This window comes from Papaver somniferum, chromosome 6 (genome assembly GCF_003573695.1).
Source record: "Papaver somniferum cultivar HN1 chromosome 6, ASM357369v1, whole genome shotgun sequence".
Taxonomy (NCBI): Eukaryota; Viridiplantae; Streptophyta; class Magnoliopsida; order Ranunculales; family Papaveraceae; genus Papaver; species Papaver somniferum.
Window position 1 is genome coordinate 169,967,859 of NC_039363.1, and position 9,453 is coordinate 169,977,311.

Here is a 9,453-nt window from a genome sequence, read left to right on the forward strand (position 1 = left end):
TGGTTGCTAAGTCTAATCAGCATTGGGTTTCCCATAGCCAAGCCACTTGGATTTTCGACCTGCAAGTTGGGAGGCTTATATCGAGTTTGATGATGTACCTCCTCGTATCGTTCAGATGGTTGTTATGAGTATACGACCTTTCTACTCCCAACAATTGTGAACAAAGTTCTTTTATTTAACTTTTTGGCGTTGGTATCTGGTGTTCTTTTTGTTTCTCCCAACAAAGGTTCTGGCTATATAAGGGCGGCTATGATGAGGAGCGACATTAAGGCATTTTTTAGTATCCTTTTTAGTTGTACTCGTTCCGGTGGTCACTCGAATTTGTCGAGCACCTTCTTATCCTACCGACTCATCTAGTTGATGAACCCTTCGTGTGCCTCTTGTCGGAGGGACTCAAATTGGCGTAGAGCCACTGTGTGATCCGTATTTTTGGTGAAATTTTTAACAAATGAATCAATCATGTGGATATTTTGGATTTTTCACATGTTGGCACCAATCAAGGTCCAACCGGTCAAGCTCCGGTGGAACAAATTCAGCAGCTAGTCATCAGTTAACCCTTGGGTTTTTAGATAGTTGTGGTATATTAGGAATTACTGATTAATCCATTTCTAGAAGACCCGTTTAGTGCCTAGTCCACCCATAAAAGAAATTTAACCGCTAGTCCAAATTCATGATTTTGGACTAAAAATATTATTCGGTGGTCCAATGTCATAATCCTACCGCACGTGTATATTTTCGAAACGACCAAATTAGCCCGCACTCAAAGTACTTTGTCTTTTCATATCATTTTTTTCTCAGTCGATCTCTGCGCCGACGAAAATTTGTTGAAGTAGATCTTTTGTGATTCATTCCCGAAATCAAACTCGTTTCTTCCATTTTCAAGCGAAGTTATTCTTGATCTTGGTTATAGGGTTTCTCCTTAATTTCTTCTTCTTATGCTTATTTTTTAGGTTTTTTCTTTATGGAATTGATCAATTTTAAATGCATGTATGTTGATGATACATTTCACTACACCATTTCTAAGGATTTGCAACTAAAATTCGTAAAGGCCTAGCAGCCGTTACGAATTTTCCTGTTACAAAAAGCCGTTACAACCTAGTTGTAACAAGCATAAGCCGTTACGAATTTTTTTCATAATTCGTAACATGTGGCTGCCGTTACGAATTGTAACATGCTAATTTTTCGAGCGTGCTATTCACACGCTTGGTCACATCAAGGGTGGTCACACTTGGGGTTTTCTAGGCCCACGGTTTCTAGCCATCCATCTACACCGTCTATTTCTAAACTAATATCTCTACCTTTGATATTTTCTCGAGATTCCCTCTCAATCATAAAACCCTAGATATATTTTCTTTCACAAAATCTACCTCATCAGTTCATTCTTCATCTCTATCTCTCCGTCTAATTATCTCCCTCTATCAAACCAAAATGTTCACAGCAAAATTTTTTTGTTGAGAGAGTGAGAGAGATCTTCGGCAGAAAACTCTAGTTTGAAAGTTCTTCAGTAGAAAATCCTTAATCGACTATGAGTGCAAATCAATGAAAAGTTCTTGAAGTCAAATCAGTAACTGAATCTCAAGATTTAGACGATGAAGAAGAGTTTATTAAAAGATAACCAACAACTGAATCTGAAGATTCGACTGTCAAAAACAAACGAAAAAGATAAGTTTTATTTCTTCTTTTTCATTTAAATCCATCTGCGATTATTATCTAGACGATTTCAAAACCAAATTTTACCTATTTCATGTAGAAATTCTTACTCAATGCTTGATCAGAATACAGATCTATAATCTCTTGACCTTTATATGTCTATTGAGATTAAAATCTCGAAAATTTTGAACAAAAAATTCTAGGGTTTTCTGAGCTAAAAATCCAAAAATCAATCCATCTTTAAACCTAATTGAAAATCAATCTTTAGGTCCGTGATTAGCATGCCTGCATCTTTATTACCCATATTATTGATTTAATTTTTATGAAATTCAAATTTACTATCTCATTTTGAACTTATATCTGGATGCTGATGGTTTTGGTTTGTATTATCTTGTTGCAATTGAGATTGGTTGATGTACATAGTATGATGATGCTTTGAATGAATGGGTTGCTTCAGAAATAAGCTGCAAAGATGATGTTTCTGCCAAGCAAGTGATAGCTTGAGCTGAGTTGTATTGGAAGCTCAAATGATGTTGCAATGCTGAGTTGTAGATGTTCCAAAAGTTACCGACAGAGCTGAAATGTGCTATGGTGTTTGTGCAGTGTTGCAATGGTTGTTGGTCTGATAGAAGAGAAGATGCAGTAATGCTTAGCACTGAGATAGTGGAACTTCAGATTGGTCTTAAGAACTATGACCCTCAAAAGGACAAGCGTTTAAGTGGTTCAGTGAAGATTGGTCTCATGTATGCCTTATGTGTATTGTTTGAGGATAAGGAAGTTGGGGAGGATAAGGTACCTGGTTGATGACATTTTTCTTTGTATATTTTGCTACTCGTATGTTTTTTAATTTTTCTGTTCACTCTTCTCCCTCTGTCTTACGAGCGGTGAAGATTACGAGCGGTGAAGATTACGAGCTAGAGACATTATTTGTGTGAGGAAATAAGCATTGATTCTGAATGATGCGCTGTTTTTCTTTCCTGTTTGTAGGAGAAGACACTAGAGAAGTATGAAAAGGTAGTTGAAGAGAAGAGAAAAGTTCTCCAATGAAGGATGGAGAGAGGAAAGTTGAGTTGGACCAGGCGTTAATTTATGCAGATGCTTTCACTGAATGAAAGGAAATGATGAAATTTTCGTCAAGCTGGTAAAAGTGATTGCTTCCCTGAACTTGTTCTTTTGTGGCTTCCAATGCACTTTTTCTTATTGTTTACATTGGTTTACCTTTAAAGTTGATTGCTTCCTATGCACCGGTAAGATTTAGACATCTTATGTGTTTAAATAAGCTGCTGGTTTAAGACACTTTTTGTTGCTTGCCAGGCCAAGGGTGTTGAGAAGGTTTCTTTGAAGAATTCTTAATTGCCCAAGGTATCTGGTTGCAAGAGAATTGATGTCATCAGTCAAGGTGCAGACCCTGTTGTTACAAGCGATGGGTGTGGCGTTATTAAAGAGGTGAGAATGTTGTTTATACTTTTTTTTATCCCTATAAATACTTGACCCCATATGTTTAGATTTATCTTTTTTGGTTGATTGTAATTCACAGTGTTGAAATTAGCCATGATATCTAGGGAAGTCGTTGAGTATGTGAGCTGTTTTGCACATTTGCAGTCCGATGCTAATTTAAAGACCGAGGTGAAGTCAGATGTTGAGGAGGAGTGGATGAAACTTTTTCCAGTAGAGCTAGTTAAGGTATTCAGTGAATCCTAATGATGTTCACATACTACTGGTCGAGTCTTGTTTGAGCATCTTTCTCTTGCTCGAAGATAATGTTTTCCGATGTTGATTTTTGGACTAGAAAATTACATGTTACTTTTTTTCTTGCAGGTATGCGAGAACGTCCTCAAGGAGTTGTTTTGGTGAGATTCCAAGATATGAAGGATGCTCACAAGTGTATAGGGCTAACGAATGGAAGATGGTAAGTACTAGTAGGCTTTCTCGTTCAAAATCATTATTATCTGCATGGTTAATTGCTCAACTGGTAACGGGCATACGTATATACATCCCTTAAGAAGATAAAAGTATAGCACAACATATATATCCCTATCATACTTTGGCTTTATCTTCCCACTATGTAGTATGTATGGCATTAAAAATTGCGTCTAAATTCACTTAGTTCAGACCCTTTCGCATACTTACAAGCAGAAGAAAAAAGATCTGGCTTGCGATTTCTTTTCCGCGGTCAGTCGGTCACCCATTTTATTTATTTTTATTTCATGTTTGTTGGTAGGCAAGTGCATGCCAGAATAGATGATGGATCCATTAATCATGTTGCTATCCTGGATGTTGTGTATGACGAAGCTCGATTAGGTTGGAGATCAGGTGCAAGTTTTGTAAGTTTCTATTATTTTCTAAGTTAGAAGAATATGTGAATATAGGAAGTTTCTATGAATTGAAATTAGTAAGTCCCTATGTATTCCCTTAGTATTTGATACTTAATAAAAAAAAATTGATACTTAGATGACTTTGTGTTCTTTTTTTGTATGGACTGATTTTTCTGCGGATACTTCCATCTAAGTATATATTTTTTTGTGTTTGCAGGTTAATTGGATGATGCTCTGCTGCAACAAGTTTGGAGCAAAAAGGTTGGAGAATAAGGCACACATTAGGTTTCAGTAAGTTTCTATGTACATTCCAAGTTCGATGAATTTGTGAACACAGGAATTTCTATGAACTGATACTTGGTATATATATATTCCCCTAGTATTTGATACTTAACAAATAAAATTTGGTACTTAGAAGAATTTAAGTTCTTTTTTGTGTGAGTCCATTTGAATGTGATAAGAATTGATTGAATTGAGATGAATGTGATTGAATGAAAAAATTGTTGGCGGAGTTTCACTTCGACACCTAGGGTCCTTGTCATGCTTTTATTGTTAGGGGTATTTTCAGAATGAATAGTGATTTAACTCTAGAGGACTTATACATCTGAGACTTTTGATACTGGGTCACTGTAAGAAAATTTCAGAAAGAAAACAACGAGAGATCTAGGTGAAAAGAATTACAACCCAAAAATCTTGAAAATTCATACCTTACTCTGGTTTCATCTAGAGTGGTTGAAAGTGGTGAGTTTTATGTTCTAATCTACTGTTTCCATGGAGATTTGGAAGTAGTTGAAAAAGGGTTTTCTTTGTTCTGGGATTTTGATTGAAGGTATGATTCTAACCTTATTTCTTCTTGCTTCGATTAATTGAAAACATATAATATCTCTCTCAACGATTCAATCACTCTACTGTTGTAAATTTTATTATCAAAGTATGAAGAACCTAGAGTTTATTAGGTTTTGGTTTCAACTCTGCCTGGTATTGAAACATGATAGGAATTCGAAACAAATAGGAGGTTAGTGAATTTTAAGAGCCTGTGAGCACCGAGAATCTTAGGGTTTTCTTTTGAAACCATCTTTTGTTTGTTTTTTTTTCTTCCATTATGTCTTGCTGTTGATTCATGATTGGGGTAGAACTTTGCTAGAGTTTGGAATTAGATGTATGGTAATCTTAATTGACGCCGTGAATTTTAGATTTCATGTGAGAAATTATCGAACTGAAATACACAACAACACTTAAGAATTTCTCGCATACTGTCAGGTGTTCTTTCAATGTTGATGTAAATTGTTTAACTTTGCGAATTAAATTGAATAGATTTCCCTATCTGAAGTGACCTAGGGATTTCATTTAGAACTGATTTTGAGTTTCAGATTACTATGATATAATGGTGTTAAGAATTTGAAAAGGATTTGATATCATGAATCTACAAATCATCATGGAACTTGGACTCTAGAGGAAAGTTAGATGGAATGAATTGAGCATGCTACGTCAGATTTTTCTTGTTTTAGCTTATTGATTTGGATAAGTTAGCTGAAGCAGCAGTAGCCAGCCGAGGAAATAACAATCCCTGGTAAGTACTTCACTTGGTTATATTTGTACTATAAAGTTTAAATTTGTGGATTTTGACCTTCAATTTATACTTGCGAGGTATTATGCTGGTGGGAAGTGAACTACAGATGGGGAGAGAAAGCCGAGCTTCAGAGATTCAAAGATGACAAAACTGCAGAAAGCACAGGGTAATCTGCTTTAACTTATGATGGCTCTCAATGGTTTAGCGTTTCTGTTTTGAGACTACTAATGTGCTTCAATTTTTTGTTGTACATAACAGTATGGAATGTCAGCACCGGGAAAGGAACCTCATTGCCAAATTGTTGTTGTGTGATCTACTGTTCTTTTGTAGGTTTGTGATCATTTGGTGTTTGCAATGTGTAGGACTTACCGAAGGCTGTTTTCTTTTTATGCTTGACTTGCTTGATTGTTCAAGTGAATTTGGTTTAGAGGACTAATTTAAGGGTTTCAACCTGTTCTCATTTTGCAGGTTCTGACTGAAGGTGAGCAAAGAGCCTGGAAGATGCACTTATTACACATAACATACTATTAAACTGAAGCTTGCAGGTTAACAAGCGCGACTCCTTTATGGCACCAAGGTTTGATAACAAAGAGCTCAGTTTGAACTTGGGAAGTCTTTGCTTAAGAGTCTTTGCTTGTGTGTAACAGTACATACCATTTATTGGTTACTTTTTTGGCTTTCAGGTGATGCAAAATCTTCCCATAGAGCACCAAACATTGTTGTTTAGTGCAACTATGCCTGTAGAAATTGAAGCCCTTGCACAGGTAAAGATTTGGAAACTACACTTGTGCTCATATGACCATGTATAGAATGATTTTTCTTCAAAAGAAAATCATTTGTGCTAATGAGCTTGTATGACAGGACTACCTAACTGATCTAGTGCAAGTAAATGTTGGAAAAGTAAGTAGCCCTACAACAAGTAAATGTGTATCAAATGCTGCAGAAGGTTCTTGAGAATGAGAAGGTAGCCCTACAGCCGCACTGTAAGTAATTATCATTGTTCTTTTTCCCAATTGATATTTTTTTATAATTTCATCCCTATGTGGTATAGCATCTTAGTTTTGTATGCTTTTAATATAGGTTGTGTATATGCTTATGATTCAAAGAGTGAAATGACGACAACTCTTGTAAGTATATCTCATTATTCATGTAGTATGTTGGTATTCAGAGAGTGAAATTATGACAGCTCCAGTTGATATTTTTGTGTAATTTCATCAGTATGTTTTGACTTCTTTTTAGGGTTGGTAATACTTATGTATGTTTTTGGTTCGTTTCATGCAGTATGGATTGGAGTTATAAACTTAAAGCAAGGGATGAAGGGGCTGATTTGTCATCTGGGATTGTAAGTTGCCTGCTCCAGTTGTCTTACTTGCAGCAGTAACCTCATAACTTAGGGCTGATTTTTCTGTGCATACGTCCATCTAAATATATATATTTTTGTGTTTGCAGGTTAATTGGATGATTCTCTGCTGCAACAAGTTTGGAGCAAAAAGGTTGGAGAACAAGGCAGACATTAGGTTGGAGTAAGTTTCTATGTACATTCTAAGTTAGATGAATTTGTGAACATAGGAATTTCTACGAACTGATACTTAGTGTATATCCGTTAGTATTTGATACTTAACAAATAAAATTTGTACTTGGAAGAATTTAAGTTCTTTTTTGTATGAATCCATTTGATTGTGATAAGAAATGATTGAAAGTGAGATGAATTTGATTGAAGAAAATATTGATGATTGTGGAGGATAAAATGAAAGGTGTGTGCAGGTGGTTATTTGGAATTCCGGTGTATTCCGGCCGATAATGAGTTGTTGGTCAACCTTGACCTGGTCAAAATTGATCATTGTTGACTGATTTTGACCAGGTCAATGTTGACCTGCAGTAATTTTTTTATAGTTACAAAAAAATTCGTAACGGCTTGCACGTGTTACAATGTCCTGTTACTAAATAAATTCGTAACGGCTCTCGCATGTTACGACCATGCCACGTAGTATAGGCTCCCAGCTGTTACAAGGACCGTTACGAAAAAATTCGTAACGGCTGCTGGGCCGTTGCGAAAAAATTGTAGCACCCCTTTTCGTAACTGTCATGAACCGTTACAACCCCGACTCGTAACGCTCAAAACCGTTACGAATCGGAAAAATGGTGTAGTGTTTCTTACTTATTTTCCCTGTTAGATCTGATTCTATCGATTTTGTGAAAACCCTAGATTATGTCTTTTATCAAATTTCATAGCTTCATATCCATCCAATCCAGGTATGTTCCGTAATAGGCGATGATGGTAAAGAAGTGAAACAAGTGAAGAAGAATATCAAGAAGATTCACGAAAAAATCCACGAAGAAAAAGAACGAGAAGATTGTACACTTTTACCTTCAGTACATATCGATGTGTATTGCTGGATCAGTATGTACCATGAGATTGTACACTTTTAATTTCATAGCTTCATATCCATCCAATCCAGATATGTTCCATAATACGCGGTGGTAAAGAAGTGAAACAAGTGAAGAAGAATATCAACAAGATTCACGAAAAAATCCAAGAAGAAGAAGAAGAACGAGGAGATTATACACTTTTTACCTTCAGTGCATATCGATATGTATTTGCTGGATCAATATGTACCATGGGATTATACATTTTTTTCATTCGGTACATATTTTCCTTCAGTACATATTGATATGTATTGCTGGATCAATATGTACCATGAGATTATACACTTTTACCTTCAGTACATATTTTCCTTCAGTACATATCGATATGTATTGTTGGATCAATATGTACCATTAGATTATACACTTTTACCTTCAGTACATATTTTCCTCCAGTACATATCAATATGTATTGTGGGATTACACTTTTACATTCAGTGCGTATTTTCCTCCAGTGCATATCAATATGTATTGAAGGTAAAGGTGTATATATGATCATACATAACTATATATATTGTCTTTGGTGATTAGCAGAGATCTTCTTCTTCTATTCTTCTTTCTTTCTTCTTTCTCTGGATCTTGGTGATTAGCAGAGATCTTCTTCTAAAATCGAATTAGGGTTTGCTGATGAAGATTGATTGGAGATTTTGGTTTTTGCTTAAGAAAATTGATTGATTTTTAGAGATGATTAAGCATGATTTTTAGGTTGATTTTGTTGTTGGTGTTGTTGATTGAGAGGAACGAGGAAGGAGTTTCGTCTGCAGATGAATACAATGAGAAGAAAAAATAAAGAAGAAGAACGAGATATGCATCCACATGTGAGTGGTGAGGATAGACAAGTAATTTTGACTATTCAAAAGCTTTTTGGACCTCCGATTACTTACTTTTTGGCGCTGGACTACCGATTAAACGTATTCGGGTATTCTGGATGAAATAGCAAATTCCTCTGTGGTATATCTTGATGGCCCCGACTATCATATTTTACCACTTTAGGAAACTTGAAACCCTTGGGCACGTTTCTTTTTGGTGGAGTATACCACACTTTGATTTCAAGGAAAGTGTTGACTTCCTCTTCATTTCATGCTCCTTAAAATACTCAAATTTCAAGTGTTCTTTGCTTCGTGGTGTTCATATAGTTCTTCATTTTTATCATAACAATTTGGATTTTTGGATCCTAATGTTTTGTTTTCTTCTTTATGTGGGCCTGGGGGAACCCCCTGGATCCCAAACCATTTGTTTATTGACGAGAGTTAGAGCCACTTTCGTTGTTCTTCGATGATTTTTTCCATTATCGAAGTGCTAAAATTTTCAGTACTACTAGTTTCTCCTTACTCAGATTGTGAAGCAGTAATCTTGCCTATATTTTCAGTACTACTATTTTCTACTAAAATTTTGAATATTCATAAATGTTTCAATCTAAAAAAATTGGTACAATATAATGCATTAATTCTTAAGATCAAAGGCTTCACAGTAAAAATTTAATCTCATTCCACA

The 9,453-nt window shown here is 35.6% G+C and overlaps 1 long non-coding RNA gene across 4 annotated transcripts; it reads left to right on the forward strand.

Moving 5' to 3' along the window:
- The first annotated feature begins 1,413 nt into the window (after window positions 1-1,413).
- LOC113286415 lies at window positions 1,414-7,171 on the forward strand. 4 transcript variants are annotated; one of them, XR_003329287.1, is made up of 16 exons: window positions 1,414-2,442; window positions 2,638-2,791; window positions 2,965-3,096; window positions 3,188-3,333; window positions 3,469-3,559; window positions 3,872-3,974; window positions 4,183-4,256; window positions 5,336-5,535; window positions 5,613-5,701; window positions 5,794-5,865; window positions 6,004-6,112; window positions 6,219-6,299; window positions 6,397-6,518; window positions 6,616-6,662; window positions 6,817-6,877; window positions 6,985-7,171. It is a non-coding gene; the product is annotated as an uncharacterized LOC113286415 (long non-coding RNA). The 4 variants fall into 4 exon arrangements; XR_003329285.1 differs by having other exon boundaries at window positions 5,336-5,701; XR_003329286.1 differs by having other exon boundaries at window positions 3,872-3,963; window positions 5,336-5,701.
- The last annotated feature ends 2,282 nt before the right edge of the window (window positions 7,172-9,453 follow it).